This window comes from Danio rerio, chromosome 23 (assembly GCF_049306965.1).
Source record: "Danio rerio strain Tuebingen ecotype United States chromosome 23, GRCz12tu, whole genome shotgun sequence".
In the NCBI taxonomy this organism is placed as follows: Eukaryota; Metazoa; Chordata; class Actinopteri; order Cypriniformes; family Danionidae; genus Danio; species Danio rerio.
Window position 1 is genome coordinate 31749339 of NC_133198.1, and position 25623 is coordinate 31774961.

Here is a 25623-nt window from a genome sequence, read left to right on the forward strand (position 1 = left end):
CACACTCCACATAGAAATGCCAATGGTCCAGCCAGGACTCGAACCAGCGACCTTCTTGCTGTGGGGCGATAGTGCTAACCACTGAGCCACCATGCCACCACTTCAGATTTATACTGTTTTAATTTTGTTAATCAAAGAATAAAAAACGAATGATCAAAACAAAGTAAAAAGCTTTGATAAAATACATGAAATGTCTCTCGAGAACCAAAATAGCATGTTAGATGGCAAGATTGTAATGAATGCTTTACCTTTCGAGGACTAAATGCAATTGTAAAATATAGTCATACAACAAACAACTATTTGAAACTATATTAATACTTCATGTTATGACAGTTATTGTCATTGTGAATTCTCAGGTGTGATCGGCCTGAAAACTTTTGACCGTCATTTAGTTTGTGATTTGCAAGCAGGCAGTTTTGTGAGCAAACTAGCTGTAAAAGTGAGTAATCCTCCCCCATCCCCAGTCTGCAGTGTTCTCCTTTAGTAGCGGAACTGCTCTCGTTCTTTTATTGCGCTTAAACTAGGAAGTTCTTGGATTATCTATGGCACATTTACTATCATTGGACAATTAGGCTGTGTATTGTGCACTTTTGTGTGATGTGATTTTCCGCTATGAATGCTATCTAGCCATGCTCAAAGCACTGTCCTTAACAGCGGGGAAAAATGACGATTATTAAGGCTTCTTGGCTTTCTAACTGCTTGACAAGTCCCCCTTTTTTTCTCCGCTTTTCTCTTTTTGATGAGCTGCTCTTTCCCAGTTAAGTGGATTATTACAGCTCTGGATAATTCATGTCACAAGGCATTATTTGGATGGGGTGAATAATTGAAATCTGTGTCTGAAAGGATTTGATGTGGATGAGCGGAAGGGGAATAGTGGCAGGGCTGGAGGGAGGCTCTGGGCGCGAGTGCTGGGGTGTCAGGCTGGGGACACCAGTCACGTTAACAGGTTCTGACTCACCTCGCCGGATGGGCGGCCCTCGCTCCTCGGTGGCAGGCGACTCTGGCTGGAGTCTGAGGCAGAGCAGGTTTGGACCTGTGCTGTCACTCAAACCCAGCACCAGTCGCTGAGTTCAGGCTTGAGTTCTCTCCTCCAGGGCTTGTTCTTCTTCCTGGCCTGTCCTTCTTCTCTTTCTCCCACACTCTGCAGGACTTTAGTCTTTCTTTAATTAATCGCCCCCTCGCTTTTGCTTTTTCTTTTTTCTTGTTATTTTTATCTTTTCATTTCACTTTGTTTCTTTGCATTCCTGTTTTTCTTTCATATCCATTTGCCTTTTTCCCCTCTTTCCTTTTACTTTTCACTTTACATTTTGTTTTATTATTCTTTTGCATCTCATCTTTTCTTTCGTTTTCGTTGCTTTTTCATTATCTTTTTCTTTGTTCACTTAAATTTCTGTTCATTTTATTTAATTTTCATTTCCTTTTTAATTTCTTTTCATTTCACTTTTTGCTTTATTATTCCTTTGCATCATACGTTTCCTTTATTTTCATTTCTTTCATTATCTTTTTCTTGTTCTCTTGAATTCCTGTTTCATTTTTGTTTCTCTTTTTTCCATTTTTTGTTTTCTTTTAATTTTTAATTCTCATAAATTAAACCACCATTTAACTCTGTGTTCATGTTTTTCTTTTTCTCCTTTCCTTTCTATGATCTCCTTCACCCCCTCCTTCACACACACCAAATTTTTTGTCTTTCCAACACCTGAAGATCTATTCCATGAACAAACCTTTAGTGCAGAGATGCCCAAACTAGGGTCCATGGTATCCTTTGGTTTGGCCCTCCATCCTATCTGAGAAGATAGGAAAAATGATAGTGATGGTTTAGAGTAGGGCTGAGCAATATGGCAAAAATGCTATCGCGATAATTATTTTCCATATTGAACGAATACCATATATATTTCGATATAAGTTGTTAAAGCTTCCAGATTTAAAAGAGTATCCCAACAATTACTGAAGCCATAAGGGCCCATTTAATGGCATAACATTTTCGGCCGATTAATTTGTCGGTGGCTGAAAATTTGGTGCATCTTTAATATCACAGAACATTTCTGCTGTGTGATTGGATCTTACTTAGATCATTATAGAGTGAAAAAGTCCAGAGCTTATCATTGTTATTAACACAAATTTGATCGGTATTCAATTTATTATCGTTTATCAGCCTATCCCTAGTTTAGAGATTGTCATTTCATGTTAACTTTTGTCTGTTTGTTTTTTTGTTAAAAGCTAACTGAATAAAAATGTTTCAATTAAAAATTGTAATTTAATCAGATTTAGTTTAAATGTACACGCTGTTGGATAGAGGACAAATCAAGGCAGAGGCAGATTCTGATTGACTAGTGAACTCCACTGTGTTAAATGTGATTGTTTATGGTTTTATTGCAATAGGAACTCATTTTAGTGTTATACTGCATTGATAATTTATTAATAAATGATTTAAAGTAATGTTTTCCCATAAATTAGGAAATTACCCATGGCAACTTTAATGTAATTTAGTCTATTTACCTTCCACCCATGGCTCTCAATAATATTTGGTTTTTGGCCCTTTATACAAAATAGTTTAGGCACCCCTGATCTACTGCATTTTTTATTATTACTGTAAATCACTGAATGCCTGTGAATTTCAAAACACATCTGAATGTAATGTAGCAAGGAATTCAAAGATTTACCCATAATAATGACGGGTGGGGTTAAAAGTCACTTCAGGTTGTCAAAAAAGCAAAGCTGGTTCGAATCCATGTTTGTCAGCTCTGGTGTTTTGCCTTTTAGTCTTCTGTGGTGTGCTTTCTGCCTCAAAGGTGTGTGAAAGGTTAAATATCTCTCCCTCCAATGGTGTTTTGCGGTATCCTCCTGCGATCTACCGCCAGCGACTATAACGCTCAGTGTGTTGACATGGTAACTGCCGGCTCCATGGGACGCTCTCCCAGCCTCGCTCTGCCCGCTGGGGCTCCACCGCGTGCCCCAAATATCACTGGCCTCCTGTGGAAAGAGTGAGGGATGCAGGAGCAGAGGGAGGAGGTGAAAAAAGGGAGGAGGGAGAGAGGGGAAAAAAAGGAAAGTTGTCACAAGAACATCCCGGTCTCGCCGCAACTTCAAAAGCTCCCCTTCCCCAGGATATTAAGCAACTGTGATGAAAAATTTAGCAAGCGTTAAATAAGGCGCTTTGAAGTGATCTGTTTTGGCTCGGCAGTCTCTGAATTTCCGGAGCCCCTCTGCTTTCACCACCATGCTGGAAAAAAAAAAAGAGAGACAACATCCCTAAAGCCTAGGAATTGGGGTCTGCCTGATGAGATGCTATTGTTGACATTATAGCCAGCGGCACTGGCCATTGCATTGAATGGTGTCTCAATTATGCCATTATTTTGTTCTTTCTATCGTGCACCTTGCTGTTGTCTCTTGCCCTCTAGGCACTGGAGACATCTGTTGCTCAAATGTTGGTTTTGAAAATGAGCTTCAACCTCGCAGGAATTTGTACAAAATCACACCAAAGGCAGAAAGTATGGGACTATTCAATTATAGGTGATGTTTTGATCCTTGGGCCGCTTTAGGCATTTTGGGACAGCATTTCACTTTTGTTTCAATTCGGCGGTTCTTGATTATGAAACTTGAAAGTTAATTATTGAGGGAATGAGGGGTGGTTAGCCAGTAATAACCCAAAAGACTTACTCTGTGCTCACTTTCAAACTGTGCTGCAATTTAATTTGCCTGGGGATCCATCCTCGGACTTTTCTCTTTTTTCCCCCCCTTTGCTCATTACTTTAATTGTAATTGTAATCCTTTATTGGAGCTGTCTGCAGTAAAGGAGAGTTATGGTTGGCATGGGGGCACGGGCCACAGAGATATTTCATGATTGTTGGGGATGATGGTCACTAGGTGGCGATGAGTGGGCCAATGAGGGGTCTCTCATTCCTGAGAGATTGCCTTTAGGATCTGGCTGGCTTGATTGAAACAGCATACCTTGGCAGGGCATATTTTATAAATGTTTCTGTGACAAATATGATCCATTTTTTCTGTAGAGTTCTTGGCTGGAAAAGTCAATTTACTTCTTAGTAACTCCTACGTTTGATTACAATGTGTGGCTTAGATTGTTTATTTATTTTCGTTGACCTTCAGGTGAAAAAATTCTTGTATGTGCATTAATATTTTTGTAATTTAACATATAGTACATCCGGAAAGTATTCATGGCGGTTCACTTTTTCCAATTTTTTTTACATCACAACCTTATTCCAAAACTCTACACACAATACCAAATAATGACAATGTGAAAAAAGATTTTTGGAAATTGTTGCAAATTTATTAAAAAAGAAGAAAAATCACATGTACGTTAATATTCACAGCCTTTGCTCAATGCTTTGTTGATGGACCTTTGGCAGCAATTACAGCCTTAAGTCTTTTTGAATATGATACCACAAGCTTGGCACACCTGACTTTGGAAATTTTTGCCCATTCCTCGTTGCAGTACCTCTCAAGCTCTATCAGGTTAGATAGGAAACCATGGTGTATAGCCATTTTCAGATCTCTGTAGAGATGTTTGATAGGATTAAGGTCTGGGGTCTGGTTCTGAAACCACTCCATTAATAATTTGGCGGTGTGCTTTGGGTCACTGTCCTGCTGGAAGATGAACCATCGCCCCAGTCTAAGGTCAAGAGCACCCTGAAGCAGGTTTTCATTCAGGATGTCTGTACATTGCTGCATTAATCTTTCCCTCTATCCTGACTAGTATTTTAGTTCCTGCTGCTGAAAATCTTCCCCACAGCATGATGCTGCCACCATCATGCTTTACTGCAGGGATGAGCGGTGCCTGGTTTTCTCCAAATGTAATTCCTGGAATTCACTCCAAAGACTTCAATTTCAGTTTCATCAGACCAGAGAATTTAGTTTCTTATGATCTGAGAGTCCTTCAGATGCCTTTTGGAAAATTCCAGGCATGGAGTTGCTTCCGTCTGACTATTCTACCATACAGGCCTGATCGGTGGATTGCTGCACAGATGGTTGTCCATCTGTAAGGTTCTCCTCTCTCCACAGATCAATGCTGGAGCTCAGACAGAGTGACCATCGGGTTATTGATCACCTCCCTGACTATACGCCTTTCTCCCCCGATCACTCAGCTTAGATGGCCGGCCAGCTCTAGAAAGAGTCCTGGTGGTTCCAAACATCTTTCACTTACGGATGGAGGCCACTGTGCTCATTGGAACTTTCAGAGCAGTAGAAGTTTTTCTGTAACTTTCCCCAGCCTTGTGCCTCGAGACAATCCCTTCTCAGAAGTCTATAGGCAATTCCTTTGTCTTCATGCTTGGTTTTTGCTTTGACATGCACTGTCAACCCTGGGACCTTATAGAGACAGGTGCATGCCTTTTTAAACCATGTCCCATAAACTGAGTTTACCACAGGTGAACTCTAATTAAGCTGCTGAAACATCTCAAGAATGATCAGTGGAAACAGAATGTTGCTGAGCTCAATTTAGAGCTTCACGGTAAAAGCTGTGAATACTTGTGTACATGTGATTTTTTTTTTTTTTTATTTATTTTTTTTTTTTTAGTAAACTTGCAACAATTTCAAAAAATCTTTTTTACATTGTCATTTTGGGCTTCATTTCTTTTGTTTAGATCAGGGATGCTCAAACTTGGTCCTGGAGGGTCGGCGTTCTACACATTTTAGTTCCAACTCCAATTAAATACACCTGAACCAGCTAATCAAGCTCTTTCTAAAAACTTCCAGGCAGGTATGTTGAAGGAAGTTGGAGCTAAACTTTGCTGGAAACCACCCCTTCAGGACAGAAATTGGGCACCCCTAGTTTAGATAGATTGGGACGATTTGGTCTTTTTCTATGCAGTGCTATTGCATAAATCATAATACATTACAAGCATATATAAATATGACAGAGCAGAGATAAAAGTGAAATTAAGAGTGCTTTATGGTTTTCTGGAGAGTATTCAAGTACAGAAATTGATTAATCAAACATAAAAAGCATGGTAATCATTGTATGAATTATTTTAAAATAGCAATATCTTTTAACAAATCTAATTTTGTGAATTTTTTATTTTTTTATTTATTTATTTTTTTTCCCCCAGCCTATTATGAAAACAGACATTGCAATATCGATGAGCGATGCTCAAATGATATATTGTGCAGCCCTGTACACTAGGGCTGAACAATATATCATTTGAGCTTCGATATCGCAATGTGTATTTCTGCGATAGCAACATCGCAGAATTATATTATTTATTAAAGATTAAAACATAAAGATATTATAATTTTTTTTATTATTTATACGATGACCATCTTATAATACATTTAATTGTTAAATTTTTGTTCTTGAATACTATTATACTCAAACTATAAAACACTGTTTATTTATATATTTATTAATGCTTGTAATTTATTATAATTTATGCAGATTTACCGCATAGAAAAACTTGATCTTCCCAGTCTATAAATGGAAATACTTCATTCATTTAGATATTCAAATCATCTGGTGAAATTATATTAATATTGAAATAAAAATATTGCAATGTCAGGTTTTTCTAATATCATGCTCTACTTTACACCACCATTAAAAGTTCAGTAGGATTTTACTAAAAGAAAAAAAAAATCTATAAGGTGCATTGCATTGATCAAAGAAAGGCTTACAAAAAAACCACATACACACACACACACGGGTTTGCTATTCTGGTGGGGGTTTTCTATAGATGTAAGGATGTTTCTACTTTATAGACTGTATATTCCATGCTCCTACTCCTAAAACCAACCCTCACAGAAAACATTCAGTATGTTTACATTTAAGAAGTACCTTGTTCTGAAGGAATTGTAAGCATTTCTACTCACGGATACCTCAATTCAGGTCCTCACAGTGACACAAGTCCCTATAAGTAGGCCCAAACGGAATCTGTGCGTGCAGAAGTCTGCAGATTTCTGCAGATTTTCAGCCTATCATTGAGTCTATTTATTTACTTTTATAAATGTGTGTAAATTTATATTTGTTCAGTTTTTATAATAATTTCAGTATTATTATTGACTAATATGAAAATGTTTGTTTAATTTCTTTACAGTACAGTTTGTAGAGTAATATTTTAGTAGATATATTTCATGATAGACTTGCTTTGTTTAACAAATAAGTGGATCTAATTAAATTTGCAATGTAAAAAAAAAAAAAAAGTTAAAAAGTTTTTTTTTTTTATTTATTATATATTAAGTTTTTAGTAATGATGCTCCCAAAATAATTATGCATACATTTGCAGAATTTTTATTTTTTTTTTTTTACAAAATTCTCAAAAAATCTCAGCAGATTCTGTCTGGCCCTACCCATATGTAATGTGTGCATTCAGGTTTCAAGTCCCCATTCAAATGTCCACTGGGATGTAAAGACACAGAGATTATAAATCATAATAATCATAATAATAATATTCATAAAATAAAATTAATTTCTTTTCTTTGTAAATTGAATGTTTTAAAACCTCCCACCAGGATGTTAAGTTATGTACAAACACAAATATATAATATAATATAATATAATATAATATAATATAATATAATATAATATAATATAATATAATATAATATAATATTTATTCATTCATTTATCTATTTATCTATGAACTATTTTTTTTATAGTTAATGAAATGTAATAATTATATAGATCCCAATCTTTGGAATGGTTGTGTAAAAATGACCTTTAGAACAAATCTTCCTAGGTCATCGTTGAACAGATCAGTTGTTTTTATTTGCTGATATATCAGCCGAGCACAAACACTAAACACATATTTGGTGGAAGTGTCCTGCTTATATATATGTATTTTGGAGATGAATAAACACATTAGGTGGAGGAATTATCGACCTCAGCCCGCATGTGTTTGTGTGAGATGGGGAAGCTTAATTTGTGTTGTTGCAATTGGCACTGCCGTGTCCTGAGCTGTTTGAGCTTGTGGTTAATGATACAGGAAAGGCCTGCGGTTTTATTGTTGCTGTGTTGCACTTTTCCACCCCCACCAACCTCGTCCCAGCCGCCTTAGAGGGGCTCACTGTGAATTTTCACTGTCACGTCCAAGGGCGAGCGGCACAGGGTCAGCTAATTGCTTTTATAATTATGATTTCACGTCAGATTTATCGTGCATGCTTGAAGTCTGCAGATCAGGGGCTTTAGAAAATGTGTTTACAGCTCTTGGCTCGACTCATTCCTGTTTCAGTCGCTCTTTTTGACTCAATTTACCAGATTAGAGGTGAGTAGATGAGACCTGGCCTGCTCTTCAAACCCCGGTGTGTATCATTTCAGAACTCCATCTGTAAAAGTCCCCCTACTGAACGTGTTTGTTTACTGCTGTGAAATGCTCATTAAATGACTGAGGGATGACACAAACCAGAAATCCCAATTTTGCGTTTGAACCGTGAAATGGCGTCTCTCGAATCCTCATTTGTTTTTCGGCTTGCCTCCATGACACTAGTCTGGGTGACTGTGTTATGTAGGCTCTTTTAGTACTCTCCATAACTGTAAATGCTTAGTTTTTTTGATGTTGGTCATATATAAATATATATATATTTTTCTGGTTCTCTTTGAAAAGGCTGAGCAGATAAAGACGAGTGGCGCCCAGATTTCTTTACGTTGTGGTTTTGGTCTCACATGTGCTGTCGGACCAGATTTTTGGAGCCCCTGGAGGCCAGATTCAGCAGATTTATGGCCGGACATCTTCCCACATGAAAAGCCTAAATATTTTTATTTCTTTATTTGGTTGTTGTTGTTGTTTTTATGGTTTACAGTTTGTTAAGGCTCTTTGTTGAGATACCAAATCTCACAGTTTTTTTTTTTTTTTTTTTTTGAATGTATCTATTGGATTCATCGACGGAGTTATTTTGATATTTGTCTTTGGACATTATGTAAGTTCATTATGTAATATGGAATAGTCAGATCTCAGATATATTCACAAATGTTATTACATTTCATCTTTGTGACACTTTCTAATGATTTCTGTCAAGTCACTTTAACAGATGGTAGTATTGTGATTGTTTCATATGTAGCTAGGATTAAAAAAGGGCATCATTAAAATAAATGTTCCCCCTATACATTAGAATATACCCAGCAATTATTTTGATTTGTTTTTATAAAAATAATATTATTTAGTGCTTTTTAATTATATATAGAAGACTTCCACTAAAATGTCATTGAATACAATATTTTATATGCACAAGGAAATATAGATGAAATGTTAAATTTTTTTTCCCTAAGTAAGATCAATGAATAACAATTTATTTAATAATTTTTACTATCTTGTGAGGCTTGGCCATCTGTCTGCAAGCTGTATAATAAGGTTTTGTGTGATTTGTTTTTTGTATTTTAGACATTTTAAGAAGTATGTATATTTTAAGAACATACTATAGATACAAAAATGCAAAAAAAAAAAAAAAAACATTTATAAGAATTAACACATTTGTCAGTGCTAAACATTCTCGTATAATCTGAAATGTAAATATGATTAAAATGATCTCTGCTGTGCTACGAAATTGAATGACAAAACACCCTGAATGATGAAAGCGCTTCTTGGGCTTAGCTTGCAGGCTGTCAACTGGATACTTATATTAAAGTATGAGCATGACTTGTAAATTATTCACAGCATTTACTTATTAAAAAAAGTGGTTACATGTGGTTTTGTAAAAGCTGAAATTACCAAATAATTAAGAGCAATAAACTCACTTTGTTGGCAGCACCGCAGGATTCTCAGGGTGCATTCTGATGGTATTGCTGTCGAATGACTATAATTTGTTTTAAAAATGGCTTTTTTTTTGGATCTGTTACACTGAATGACCGCTAACAAACTGCATATTCGTGACAAAAAGTCCCCTGGTAATTTCTGTACTTGAGGAAAACAATGAGGTTTAGTCATTGATCATGTAATGCCAGCACTTATGTGAAAATGACATGAAAACAAATATAATTTATGTGCTTTTTAAAAAATATGTAATGTAAAAAAAATAAAAAATTAAACCATGACAAAAAAACAAAACATATTTTCACCAACAATCATCTGCCACTTTATTAGGTACACCTTACTAGTACTGGGTTGGGACCCCCTTTTGCCTTCAGAACTGCCTTAATCCTTCATGGCATAGATTCAACAAGGTACTGGAAATATTCCTCAGAGACTTTGATCCATATTGACATGATAGCATCACACAGTTGCTTAAGATTTGCCAGATGCACATCCATGATGCGAATCTCCCGTTTCACCCCATCCCAAAGTCTCTTTAGTGGTTTGAGTTTTGGTGACTCTGGAGACCATTAGAGGACAGTGAACTCATTGTCATGTTCAAAAAATCATCTTAGACGATTCACTCTTTATGACATTCCTGCTGGAAGTAGCCAGTCTTCTGCTGCTGTAGCCCATCTGCCTCAAGGTTGGACATGTTGTGCATTCAGAAATGCTTTTCTTAATACCTCAGTTGGGACGAGTGGTTATTTGAGTTACTGTTGCCTTTCTATCCGATCGAACCAGTCTAGTCATTTTCCTCTGATCTCTGGCAGCAACAAGGCATTTGCGCCCACTGAACTGCCACTCACTGGATATTTTATTTTTTTCACACCATTCTCTGTAAACCTTGGAGATTGTGAATGAAAATCCCAGTAGTTCAGCAGTTTCTGAAATACTAAGACCAGCTCGTCCGGCACCAACAACCATGATTCTGAACATTCTGATACTCTGTTTGAGCCGCAGCAGATCGTATTGACCATAGTCCCTTTCACACAGTGATACCGGTAAATATCCGGAAAATTTCCGGAACGACTTTACCGGTATATTCAAAAAAGCGCTGTTCACACAGGCGAGGACGTTACGGAAATTTTCCAGAAAAGAGCATTCACACATCCATTCCAAAATACCGGTAAATTCTGACATCATTCACCACAAATGAGCTTTAAACGGCTGCGCTTGTATTTGTAAACATTTGACTAAATTACAAACTCTGTGGATGATCAATATTGTGAACAACTTTCGCAGGATCACTTCAGATGTTCATAATATGTGCGTATGCAGGCGCTCATAGGCGCACGCAAAGCTTAAAGGTAAACAAAAAACGGCTTATCATAAGCATCTCATCGATGATTATTTACACAGTTGGCATTAAGAAGAACATATAAACGTGATCTGACTAACTTCTAGCAGCTAAATGTGTCTGGAAAAATATTCAAAGGTTTTTATCCTCACAAACCGCGCGGACGTAAATGCGTCTGACTGTTGTGATTGGCTAAAGCAGACGTCTCACGTCAGCACGTTCTAGACGTGCACGCGCTTATTACGGGAATCTTCCTTCTGCATTCACACAGCGCAGCATTCCGGCAAATTGCCGGTAATGTTACAACTTCTCTTTCCGGAAAATAGCCAGAACGAATTTACCGGTATTTTCAAAAAGGACCTGTTCACACATACACACCTTTCCGGAAAATTGCCGGCAATTTTCCGGAAAGGTCTGTATGTGTGAAAGGGGCTCATGTCTACTTGTCTGCATGCACTGAGTTGCTGCCATGTGATTGGCTGATTAGAAATTTATGGTAACGAGCAGTTGGACAGGTGTACCTAATAAAGTGGCCGGAGAATGTGCTTTAATATTGTATTTTCAAACATCTATTTGAAATAATATACACTGTATGTGTCATTTATATTAATATTACAGAGTATAGTTATACTGTATGTATGTGTGTGTGTATATATATATATTACATATGACATATATATATATATATATATATGTGTGTGTGTGTGTGTGTGTGTATATCTTTTACAAGATATTTGTATTTCATCTGCATTTAATATAAAAACAATATAGAAAATAAGTTCGATATAGAATAAAACAATATAGAAAATTTTATAAGTTAAATTTTTTTTTCTGGATTTGTAATTTTGACATCATTATAATTATATAATTAATTTCCATCTAAAAAAATGCATGTTTTGCATCTGACACACAGATGCCCTTGTTGGGGGCTACATTTACACTTTTTCGTTTGCCTCCAAATGGCTCTAATTTCTTAACCTCCTGTGACGTTCAGCATTTTGTTTGTTTGGCCCTCCTGTGAAGAAGATTCATTAGATTTGTCAGGTGAGTCAAAGCTATCAGCTCACGGAAATCAATTAAAAGTGCCTGAGTCACCAGCGTCTCTGGCCATTTGTTCATTTCTCTTGATGACCGCCTACTTCATCAGAGTGAAGCTTTGCCATTCGTCAGTCTTAGGCTTTCATGACGCTTACATGTTTGCTTGTTTAAGCTGATAATTAAAGTTTGTCTTCAGTTTGACCGCGGAGAATGTTTGTAAGGAAATTGTGTTGACATCCAGCCCGTTAAACATTACAATCTGCGTCACATTGTTCTCAAAGCCAAGATTTCCCGAGCCAAATACCACTCGCTTTTTACTTTCTTTTATGGCCTGTCAGAATGACTGAGAATGTCTCGAATTTAGGAAATTGTGGGTTATAGCCCATTAAATTCTCCAAGGTTCCTTAATTAAATCCTCTTTTATGATGTGCGACTCTGTTTGTCAGTGCATATTTCTCCCCCGTCTGCTGCTTTTCCATGTGTCTAGATTAATTTTGTATGACACAGTTTAACGTTACACTATCCTCCTTTCACATTGCTCGCTGACCTGATGAGGTTGGACCGCGCTGCCTGAGAACTCGCGGCTTATTTCCAGCGCTTTCCATTTGATGTCCGCGCTTTGAAGGCAGCCTTTTAATTGAACTCTTTGATTAGCCAGAAATCAATAAAACATAATTTATGCTTGCCCCATAATTTGTAAAAAAAAAAATCTCTGCAAATATATTAATGCGAACAGAACGGTGAGCACAGATCTGTAATTTCTAGTTTTGCCATAGCCTGCTGAACTGTGTCATTATATGTTCGCCCGACACGATGATGGAAATATGACAGGATTTTAATTATAACGTAGCCGTGTTTTTAAAGAGCATGGAAGGAGATCTGTGACACCAGTTTGGGTTGCGCTTTGTAATTACTTCCGTTTGATGTGAAGGTTCTTCTTGGCAGCAGATACCAAGTCCAAGAGGAGCGTTGCTTGCGATGGAAAAGAGAGCAGCTCACCATATGACTGACGATCGGGTCGAATCAGTGACTGCCTTTCCCCCGTCAACCCTCTATCCAAACACACACACACACACACACACACACACACACACATGCTCGTCCCCCTCAGCCTCCAATGTCACTTTCAAGGCATAATTACTCCAAGTTGTGTTGATTAGTCTAAGAAGCAATTATGCCAGTTTTTCCGCTGCAAATGAGGAGACATGATGGCCCCCTGATTGACAGGAAACATCTCTGCTTTAATAAGTAAATGACTATGGTAATGCAGGTACAGAGAGCCTTTGATATGTCAGCATCTATCTCGTCGCAGGCCCTGTCCCTGTGATTTTAATGAACAGGAGTGGGACTAAAGCCCTGTGTTTCTGACTCCCAGGATCTGTCAGGAGGGAGGACAGCACGCAGGACCGACCGGCAGGCAGCATTTCGTTTTGGAAACGCCTAGCGCTGACAGCGGTTCCTCTGATTTCTGGAAACGTTTGATCAAGCCAATAAGAAAAAAGAAAAGAAAAGAGCCTCTCCTATGTGCACTGCGAAAGCCACATTTTTCTAGTTGTAGCTCTTTGAAGTGCGCGATTATGTTTGGAAGTCTTGAAATCAGAGAAAAATGCGATGTAATTGACACATTGGGACTGTTCTTTATCTGCCTGCGCAGTAAGTTATTAGCTGTTAATTCATCTGCCAACTCCCCTGCAGCGCCCGTTATTTGTTTAAATGGAGGGATTCCCATGGTGCATTTGTAACTACACTGCTGAAATGCTCCTCTCTATAATTATTTAACATTACACGCTGACTTATAGTGGTTATCGGTGCTGGAATATTAACATGGGACGAGGCAAGGCTGTTTAATCACGACTGAGACTTTGGGCCCGAGCTGTGTTTTGGAGCGCATGGGTTTGCTATGATCTGCTTTTGAATACTGTTGCCAATGTTCATTTTTGTGTAATATGGAAAGTTTGACTTTATTTGAGCGCCAAAAGCGGGGAAGGTTTGTGGAAGATGCTCTGATGTGGCTGTTGTGCATTAGACAGTGTTTTATCCTTTGCTTTTCATCTAGTAGTTACAGTAAGATGTCAAGTGTGCTCTACAGTTTTTGACTTCAGTCTATTATATTGTACTCTACTGTAGTTGACTCGTGTCAAGACCTGAAACGATTGGTCTACATTGTAACAGGGTTTGACTATTAAAGGGCACTTATTTGACCCCCTTTCAAGATATAAGACAATTCCTTTGTGTATCCAGACTGTGTCTGTAAAGTTTCAGCTCAAAATAGCCATGAGATTATTTATTATACATGTGTATATCCACTTGTTAAGTGTGACGTCACGCGAAGTGGCTTCCAGGTCCAAGCGCTCTATTCAAGTGAATGGGGAGACTCATGAAATGGTAATAATAAACGTTTACAAAGCGATTTAATGCTTTCGAAAATCACGATCGCAGTATATATGTCCATGCCTAATATACGATGGCCAGAAAGTGATTAATTTTTCTATAAATTGTACAATTTTTGGTATTTGTTATGCAGCAAGCCCAGAGATTGTTGTGTACACTATGATTTTTATATAAAATGAACTTTAATGTGTGATAGGAATAAAACGTGATCATAAACGAATGATTTCTCCACTCAAATGAATGGCGGCTTGGACCCGGAAACAGTATTACATATGTCACAAACACATCACCACTTAACAAGCGGATTACATATATACACATTATTATACATATAAACATTTAGGATGTCATGGTGGTGCAGTGAGTACCACAATCACCTCACTGCAAGAAGGTTGCTGGTTTGAGCCCCGGCAGGGTCAGTTGGCATTTCTGTGTGGAGTTTGCATGTTCTCGCCATGTTGGTGTGAGTTACCTCCGGGTGCTCCGGCTCCCCCACAGTCTAAAGACATGCGCTATGAATTGAATAAGCTAAATTGGCCATAGTGTATTAGTGTAAATGCAGAAGTGTATGGGTGTTTACCAGTGTTGGGTTGTGGCTGGAAAGGCATCTGCTGCGTAAAACATATGCTGGATAAGTTGGCAGTTCATTCCGCTGTGGCGACTCCTGATTATTACACAATGGCATTTTAAAAAGTTCCTGAACACACACACACACACACACACACACACACACACACACACACACACACACACACACACACACACACACACACACACACACACACACTTAACTTTGCACTGTTTTGGCATGGCAAATTTGACAGGAGACATGGCAATATGCACTACTGTATGGATATCCATTATGTTTGTGTGCAAAATAAACCTGGCCAGGTTCCTGGGGTTAAACTCCTACTCTTTTTAGAAGAACATCCTGGGACTTTTTAATGACCACAGAGAGCCAGGACCTCGGTTTATCATCTCATCCGAAGGTATGAGTCCCCATCAATATACTGGGGCATTAGGACCCACACACACTGCACACAGACACAGGCCGCAGGTTGAGTGCCACCTGCTGGCCTCGCTAACGCTTTACGCATTTCATATAATGGCTGATGGAGCAATTTGCAGCCACACAAACAGTAGTACTTAACACGAAGTACTTCACACTAGTACTTGACACACAAGCTGTAGTCCTTAAAAATAATATTTAAGCTAAAAACACCGGCCTTTTCCGTTCATTATACGCCTTGGAAATTCATGATTTTTTTTTTTCTGTCAGTGAAAGTCAGGGTTACCTTTAATATTAGCCTCAGTGTGGAGATCCTGTGTCTGCAACACTGTTGCAGCCCTACTTGATGTAATCCACAGAAGAAATGTTCTGATGTGCAGATGAATTTGAATCAGTAGATTCTGAGCAGCTGACTTGCTGAAACCTACTGTGAATTCAGATTGATGTAATTGGCATTTGCAGTTTTCTCGGCACGTCTTATTTTTCTCCATTGCAGACCAAAGATGACACTGATAGTGTTTCAGTTTTACTACAAAATTCAAACAGCATATGTGGTTTTTGATGCTCTTTATTGTGGCGTGCCGCGTGACAAATTTCTGCAGTGGCTTAGTTTAAGTGGCAAGTGAACTGAATATGACAAATTATTTCATTTCTATTCATTTCATTATAAGATTGTTATTATAAAGACTTCATATGTCTATTGATGACTTGAATGAAGAACAGAATGTTGGAATGTGATTGGTTGGCTCAGTTCATTAGAGATACTTTTTTTCTGAACGCTGAAGTGATTTCCTTTCCTTATTGGTTTTAAAAAGGTAAACATTCAGGGTGGTACAGTGGATCAGTGGTTAGCAAGGCTGCCACACCGCAAAAAAGGTCCCTGGTTTGGTTCCTGACTGAACCAGGATTCTATTCTGTGTAGAGTCTGCAAGTTCTCTCAATGTTCACGTGAGTTTCTTACGGATTCTCCAGTTCCCTCAACGTCCAAAGGGAAACAATAAGTGAAATTAGTCGTAGTGTGTGTGAATGTGAGAGTGTTTCCCAGCTCTGGAGGTTGCATGAGTTTGGCAGGAAGGTCTTCAGCCATTAAAAAATGTAGGCAGATAATTGTGCTGAGGTGATCTCTAATCAAGTAGTAAAAAATGAGTGAATGAGGGTTTCACTCTGTGTTTTAACTAGCTGCAAATGTTAAAACATCAATCAAGCCAACTGATTCATTTAACTTATCGATTAGTAGATTAATAGATGATCAGTATAATAATTTGTTGCAGCCTTACTGTTATGCAGGGAAGGGAACTTCATTGTACATAAATAGTTTAGTCTGGTCTAGGGTTAAAACTGGAGTTAAGGGACGCCAGGGAACCACATGAGCACCATTTTTAGTGTGGTATTTTTAAAAATTATTATTATTTTTATTATTACATTGACATACAAATTAGGCAACACAGTCACCTCACAGCAAGAAAGCTGCTGGTTCGAGCCCTGGCTGGGTCAGTTGGAATTTCTGTGTGTAGTTTACATGTTCTCCTCGTGTTCGTGCGGGTTTCCTCCGGGTGCTCTGGTTTCCCCCACAAGTCCAAAATAAACATGTGGTATAGGTAAATTGGGTAAGCTAAATTGTCAGTTGTGTATGAGTGTGTATGGATGCTTCCCAGTGATTGGTTGCAGCTGGAAGGACATCCGCTGCGTAGAACGTATGCTGGATAAGTTGGCGGTTCATTCCGCTGTGGCGACCTTAAAATAAATAAAGGGACTAAGCTGAAAAGAATACGAATAAATGACATAGAGATTTTTATAACTGTATAATTGTTTGTTGTAGAATGTAACATTTGATATAGAATAACAGATATTTTTAATGTTTGTTTGTTTATTGATATTTTATGCAATCACGTTTACAAATGTTTGATGATATATTTCAAATTCTTCTGTAAAGTCATGCTCTGGGTATGTCAGATTTTATTTGTTTATTTTAAAAATTGCATTTGCATATTGTTTAAATTTAAATGACATGTTATTTTTTTGCAGTTTACTGGTATGCAATGCTAGCAATTATTTAATTTGATTTTGTTTTATTTATATTATATTGTTAATATTTAGCATCAGTGTCATTTTACTATTGGGTTACTATTGTAGTTTATATTGATAGCTTGAATGACTTTCGTTTGCGTCAACATTTTTACATTTCAGTTAAAGATCAATTTGTTTTGGCTAATATAATGTACAATAGTTTTTAATACATTTTTAAATGGATTTTAGTTTCTAAAACTATTTTTTATTTAAATTAAATGACAATAAAAGAAGATTTATTGAATTTTACATACACTTTACCATTACTTTAAAAACTATATTTTGTCACACAGTAGAAAAGTATTTTTTTAAATGTATTAATCCGTCATGTGGCCATCATATAAGTTTAAAGTACTTGGACTAGCTTACTTCACTCCAATGCAGTTTAATATACTGTCATTTAATCTAGTTTGCTTTACGTGGTTGTACTCCACTCCAGTGCTCTTAACTCCCCAGTGCAGTGTATTCTAGTTTACTTTACTCTAGCGCTCACTACTGCAATTTTCTGTACTCCGCTCCGCTCTACTCTTCTTTGCTGTACTCTAACAGGATTCTAATACAAGCCTGCATGCCGACACAGCCCTTTGTACATTAAGAATAAAAAGTGCGGAATATTGTAGGTAGCCACTTTATGGATTAGTTCATAAACAGGACGCCCGCCCCTCGGATAACCTCCGCGGGCACATGCGTGTGTAGCGCCGCGTAAATGTAATAGAATCATTTGCACCAGCACTCTCAATCCCGCGCTGTAATTTATGCGGATTGAATAAGTGCCGTATTGTGGAAAAGCGCGAGTGGACCAAACACTCATTTGTCACCTCTAATAAATGTTGGAATGTAAATTATGAAGTTATGCTTCAGATGTAAATGCACTTTGTTTCAGCCTCTTAATGCAGAGCCCCCTCGCCAATACATTAAGAGAGCGAGCGAGGTCGGCGGAGAGAGAGAGAGAGAGAGCATGAAAATTCAGTCTGTTTTCACAATCAATAATAAGCTCAAAAAGGCTCAGATGGAGGAACATTATGAAATATTTGAAGTCGACTTCATAAATTATTGCTGGAAAACTGGCATGTACACTAAAATGTAAATACATTAATGTTATTAATAATGAAGTGACTAATAGTTCTATCAAGACTGTAATAGCTGTTTAATAGAACGTGACAGCAAGAATATATTGCACTTCGCTCTCTGAGATAGGACGACGCGGGACATTTATCAGCGCTCCTTCAAATACACTATTTTGATTATTTTGTTCAGCTAATTGCCCACCCTCCTTTCAAACACAACATCTTGCCCCCTCAAAGAGGAAAAAAAACGAGTAATAGATATTAATTAATATGTGTCGGTTTTAGCCAGTTTGATGAAAAATAATGTGGAGAAGATGCTAATAGGCTTCTCGTTTCTTTCTGTGTGTGGTGCTGGGAGATTACAGCTTTAACAAGCCAATCAGGAATCAGTCAAGTGAGCTGCGATGTGACATATACAAGTTCATATAGAGGGAACGAGCTCTGTATATGTACACTATGCTGTGCAAAGCAGGTAAGAGAGATCCACTGAAAGTAGTACTACACAGTTAAGTTTTTTATCTATATATTTGGGTGTATTGGCACCTGTTGCTGCCCCATTTGTGAGCACTAGGGGCTGCTGGTGACTGTATTATAGATCTATACCTGAGTAAATCCCCTCTGAGGGCCCGTAACTATGCATTTTATAGGTCTCAAAAGGGCAAAGGCTCTGCTTGAACTTGCTTATATAAAATCGCACTTGCCTCTGGGCTCTAGTATTGTTGATGTATTCTCTTTGTGGTGCTGACTGAGTCAGGTGTGCTGCGCAGTCAGAAAAGTCAGTCTGAGGACTCCAAATCCAAGTAAACCTCTTATTTTATTCTTTGTGTATCAGTTAAAGCCCAGTCTCAGATTAATGCTGTATTATAAACGGCAAGAAACAGGAGCACGCATGTATCTGCTGGCAGCCTTGCCAAACACCTGGACTTGTGGCTTGGGGGCTTTAAGTGTTGTGACAACAAGAGAACGGCGGTCAAGCCTAAACACTCAGAATTGGAAGGAAGTGTGGCTCGTGTTGCGGTTTTGGGTGAGCTGTCTGGGTTATCAGTGGTGGTCACTTCTGTGAAAAAGCTGCCTGGTTTGTGAAAGAAGTGGAGGAGAGTTGAGAGCTAATCGCAGCTCTGGGTTCTTTCTGTTATTGATCACATACAATTCATGACTGGATTCTCTATTTTTGTTTATTTTTTTCTAGCTGAAGATTTGCATGACTTTCTGCACAAAGATTCAATAATTGGCATATATATATATATATATATATATATATATATATATATATATATATATATATATATATATATATATATATATATATATATATATATAAATATTTAATTAAATTATTATTATATTATATTATTTTCAACTTTATTATACTACTCAATTATTCATTTTTCTTCAGCTTAGTCTTTACTTCAGAGGTTGCTACAGTGGAATGAACCGCCATTATTCCAGCATGTGTTTTACAGTGGATACCCTTCCAGCTGCAACCCAGTGTCGGCAAACATCCATACACACTCATTCACACACACTCATACACTAAAGATAAGTTCGTTTAAAAATCAAATCGTCTATACCGCATGTCTTTGAAACTGGAGCACCTGGAGGAAACCCACGCAAATATGAGGAGAACATGCAAACTCAACACAGAAATGCCAGCTGACCCAGCCAGGACTCAAACCAGTGACCTCCTTGCTGTGGGGCGTCAGTGCTTACCACTGAGCCAACATGCCACCACTATATTATATTATATTTACATTCATTCATTTTCTTTTCGACTTAGCCCCTTTATTAACCAGGGGTGGCCTCATCGGAATGAACCACCAACTTATCCAGCATATTTTTACGCAGAGGATGCCCTTCCAGCTGCAACCCAACACTGGGAAACACCCATACACTCTTACATTCACACTCATACACTACGACATATTTAGTTCACCTATATCACATTTCTTTGGCCTGTCGGGGAGACCAACGCACCCAGAGGAAATCCATGCGCACGTGGACAATATGCAAACTCCACAAAGAAATGCCCTTCCAGCTGCAACCCATCTCTGGGAAACATCCATACACACTCATTCACACACATACACTATGGACAATTTAGCCTACCCAATTTACCTGTACCGCATGTGTTTGGACTGTGGGGGAAACCCACGGAAACGTGGGGAGAACATGCAAACTCCACACAGAAGTATTGCAGTTTTGCTGAATGTTTCGTTAGTAAAGGCAGCTTTGTTGACCAGGAGAAAACCAAAACAAAACACAAATCTTACTGACCCAAAACTTTAGAAAGATGCACTGTACAAAAATTATTACTACCTTAAATAATTTGGTGTAAATCAACTGGCCTTTTCCAGTCATCTCAACTTACATCAGTTATACTTTGTATATCTTAAAAAAGTAGCTTATTAAAATAAGTTGTAAAACATAAAAGCATAAAAGCTTTTGTTGTGAAGGCTGTTTCTCATATCATTTTTGACAGTGTATGGTGTGTTTGTGAACCTGGCGTGTTCAAAGCTGTTAAAAACACACGTAAAGAGCAGCGTCTGAATTATGTGTTCATAATTCAGAAATGGTTGTTTTTGAATGAATCATTTCACAAACCGTCTAAATGATTTGTAATCTGAACTGGATCCAAAGGGTGACTCACTGACTTGATTCAGTCACAGTTAAATAAATAAATAATAAAAAATCAAAGATGCACATTTTAGTTTATTCGTCATGGGTTTGAAATGACACAAGCATGAGTAATGAGATAGAGGGATTCCAGTATTTGGTTGAACTGTTGCTTTAAAGAAGTTGGGTATAGAGTAAGACAGAGGGCTGATCGTCTCTTGGATTCAGCAGAGATGTATTGTCATGTGTTTTTCCTCAGTCAAGGTCGGCAGGAAATGTCAGAGCAGGTGTGTGTCTGTCAGTGAGTGGCCTGCCAGCGCAGCCCCTGGGCTCCAACACGCCATGCTGTGACACTGGAGCAGAACTCACACACACACACACACACACACACACACACACACACACACACACACACACACACACACACACGCACACACACACACGCACGCGTACGTCTGGATCCTCGTGGCCCATAAAGCCAGCAAGGGTCACCTCCGGCCACAGCAAAGACTCATGGAGAGCCTTGCGTATTGAGCACATATTGCATCTTATACTGCAACAAAGCTATTTTAGATTGTAATAATTCACGTTCACTTTTACTTGCAAACGTTTTATGGGTCAGTTCAGTTTGACGTGCAAAACGACAATCATAAATGCTGGTTAACACACGATGCATATTTTTATTAATTCTTATTATTAATACCTGCAATGTTTTGACACTGAGGTGTTGCACAATGTGCCTAATAATATTTTTGGCTGTTAAAAAAACAAATGAATAAAAAATATGTTTGTATTTTTTTTAAATATATTTTTTCATGTGTACATACACTAATTTGCAACTCTATTAGGTACACTTAACTAGTACAGAGTTGGTCCCACCCTCTTTTTGCTTCAGAACTGCCAGAACATGATACTGGAAATATTCATATGAGATTTTAGTCCATATTGACATGATGGCATCACGCAGTTGTTGCAAATTTGTCAGCTTCACCCTCATAATACAAATTTCCTATTCCACCACAACCCAAAGGTGCTCTATTGGATTGAGATCTGGTGACTGTAGAGACCATTTGAGTACAGTGAACTCATTGGCATGTTAAAGAAACCAGTCTGATGATGATTTGCACTTTATGACATGAAGCGTTATCCTGCTGGAAGTTGCCATCAAAAGATGAGTACACTGTGGTCATAAAGGGATGGACATGGTCAGCAACAATACTCGGGTAGGCTGTGGCATTGACAATTCTCATTTGGTACAAATGGTCCCAAAGTGTTCCAAAAAATATCCCCCACACCATTACACCACCAACACCAGCCTGAACTGTTTATACAAGGCAGGATGGATCCATGCTTTTATATTGTTGACACAAAATTCTGACCCTACCATCTGAATGTCGCAGCAGAAATCGAGACTCATCAGACCAGGCAATGTTTTTCCTATTTATTGTCCAATTGTGGCGAGCCTGTGCAAATTTTTGTCTGTTTTCTGTTCTTGCTGACAGGAGTGGCACTCTGTGTGGTCTTCTGCTACTGTAGCCCATCCGCCTTAAGGTTTGACATGTTGTGGATTCAGAGACGCTCTTCTGCATACCTCAGTTGTAACAAGTGGTTATTTGAGCTGCTGTTGCCTTTATATCAGCTAAAACCAGTCTGGCCATTCTACTCTGACCTCTGGCATCAACAAGGCATTTGTGCCCACAGAACTGCCACTCACTGGGTATTTTCTCTTTTTTGGTCAATTCTCTGTAAACCCTAGAGATGGTTGTGCATGAAAATCACAGTAGATCAGCAGTTTCTGAAATACTCAATCCAGCCTTTCGGGCACCAACCATGCCAAGTTTAAAGTCTTTTAAATCACCTTTCTTCCCCATTCTAATGCTCTGTTTGAACTGTAGTAGATCGTCTTGACAATGTCTACATGCCTAAATGCATTGAGTTGCTGTCATGTGATTGACTCATTTAAAATTTGCGTTAACAAGCAGTTAGACAGGTGTACCTAATAAAGTGGCCGGTGAGTGTATGTTTTGTAAATTTAAAGAAAAAAAGTTAAAAAGTAACTATTTTAAAACTCTACCATCTTTAACCTATTTTTCCCCTCATATATCTGGTGAATTCTTTTAGGGAAATCTGAATCCAGATTAGAAAAATTTCACCCACAACATAAAAATCATATTCCTAAATCAAACATAAAATAAGAATACAAACTTTTCATAATGTTATCGTCTTTACATTGTGGGAGCCCATTTGGACCCAACTGATCATCGATGTACTGTATGGACAAAACAGTCACATAGTCATACAGTTTTTAATGACATAAAGGGTGAAACTTTTTTTCATTTTGGGTAAAACTATTCATTTAAGGTGTGACTATAAAACCTCCCTTTTGAAAGCCAGTCTGATCTGTCAATCTTGTTTGAAGTTTTGCGTGTGATCAGATCCCTGCTTGTTCATTCCATTGTGTTTCGGTGTTTTTCATAGTTATTGTTGCTTGGGCAGGGTCAAGACAGTTTTTACGCAAGCTCTCCTGATTTATACACAGGTTTGAGAACAGGGCTGGGTGGCACAATCGCACCGCAGACATGCTTTGGGCAATTATGCAGTAAAACCTGTACATTCTGGCTGAACCTTTAGAAATGCTCGATTATTCTCGCAGACAAGCATTTCTCAGATTCTGTGGCTTCAGTTGAGTAACAGCAATTCTCTATATGAGTCAACAAGCATAAATCACTCAGCAACCCTTTTATTTTCTACCCCCTTCCAACCCATTTTGCAAGAAAAACAAAAGACAACTTTGGAAAAAAATGCAATTCTAAGTCAATGCAGTAATTAAAATGTTCTTGTTTATCTAGAAGCACACCCGAATTGGTGTTTTTAATAAAAGTTTGCCATGGTTCTAATCTGAACGTTGCATTAAACACTGCTCTTCCAAGTCATGTGATTCTGATTGTGGTCAGAGGATCTCTTTAAAAGCGAGCTCCATTGTCGTCTAATCATTCCTGACAGCTCTGACTATCTCAGCCTGTGAGGCCTGTCGGTTCACACGGACGAGCCCCCACCTCAATTGTGCCGCGCTTCTCCTTTCAACCAGTAGATGGTGGTATTCATCTTTTGAGCTGTGCATGGGAGACCAGGTTGCCCTGTCTTTGTCTCTTTCCTTCTCTGATCTTACTTTAAACTTTCTATTCCCCCTTTCCCGCCCCCTCCTACACCAACTATCTGCATTTGTTTCACTTAAACCTCTCCATCCACTTCTGCGTCCATTAAAGCCATTGAGGAGAGGGTCACCAATTCCTCTGCTTTTTGAAGACTGCAAAACTGTTGATCCGCAACGTGCAATAAGCATTGAATACGAGCCGTCGTGAGATGATAATGTCACCAGAATGTCACAATCTGTCTGCCACTGTCATATTGTGCTTATGCCTAATCAACTAACCACAGGCAAGCACATTTCCCTTTTAATTGTCAGTGTACTGTTTAGTGAAAGAGATGGTGGTGTAAAATTGTACTCTCTGATTTTGCGTGCATGTTTATGTGGGCTTATGGGTAGGCTGGCATCTGGAGAAGAGCGAGAAGACACTCGTCAGGGTTATGGCAGTCGTAGCTGACAAGAAGGCTCTTCCGTCGTCTCCATAAACCCTGCATTGTGCGTTTTGGACATGAGTGCGGCGTTGTTGCCATTGGTGCTGTTTTCATTTTGCTTCAATTAGCTAATTGGATGTGAAGGGTGGTAGTGTCTCTGAAATTGAAGGACAAGGATCCAGCGTCGGGTTTAAGACCGCCTTTGTGTTTATCTATGAGCCAGATCGCAACGTGTTATTAGGATGTGGCACCAAGTCATGATAGGCTGCTATTAATTTATGCTTCGTTTCCTTTAGATTGTCTTGAAATCGGATGTTTGTTTTGTTTCCCTTTGGTTTTGTTATAAATTGTGCTGGTATTAAGAGAGAGAGAGAGTGTGTGCGTGTATGTGTGTGTGTGTGTGTGTGTGTGTGTGTGTGTGTGTGTGTGTGTGTGTGTTTATGCTGGGTTCATTTGCAACTTGGAGACATTTTGCACGGCCTGTCACCGAATGTCATCATTGACTGTAAAAGTAGAGAAAAAAAATGCCTCAAATTACAGGAAAGCAGCACTGCATTAAAGAACAAAGAGGATCGATGGCAGTACATTAAACTTTATACAATTGGGGGGGGGAAATCAACTAATTAAAATTGATTACTCTTGCTTTGTAAAAGTGTTTCTGAATTAAATTATTGTATGAAAACATTTTGACCAATTGAGGAGCTGAGGAAGTATCCATTACTGGATTACTGCTGGAATATTTGCGGTGAGCCGGGCTAAGTACTGCCCCCCCACTGCTGATTCCAGGGGCCACAGTTTCATCGTTCTGTCTATTTCTCTCTCATATATGCA

The 25623-nt window shown here is 38.4% G+C and overlaps 1 protein-coding gene across 5 annotated transcripts in view; it reads left to right on the forward strand.

Moving 5' to 3' along the window:
• The window catches only part of pex14 (peroxisomal biogenesis factor 14), a 119707-nt gene that overhangs the window by 10966 nt on the left and 83118 nt on the right, over positions 1-25623 (forward strand). Inside the window, exon 3 of one of the 5 annotated variants that reach the window (XM_073939130.1) lies at positions 18966-19072. The exons of the other annotated variants lie outside the window; for them this stretch is intronic. The gene's annotated coding sequence lies outside the window, so the exon portion shown is untranslated. The remainder of the gene's footprint in view (positions 1-18965; positions 19073-25623) is intronic. 5 annotated transcript variants of the gene reach the window in all.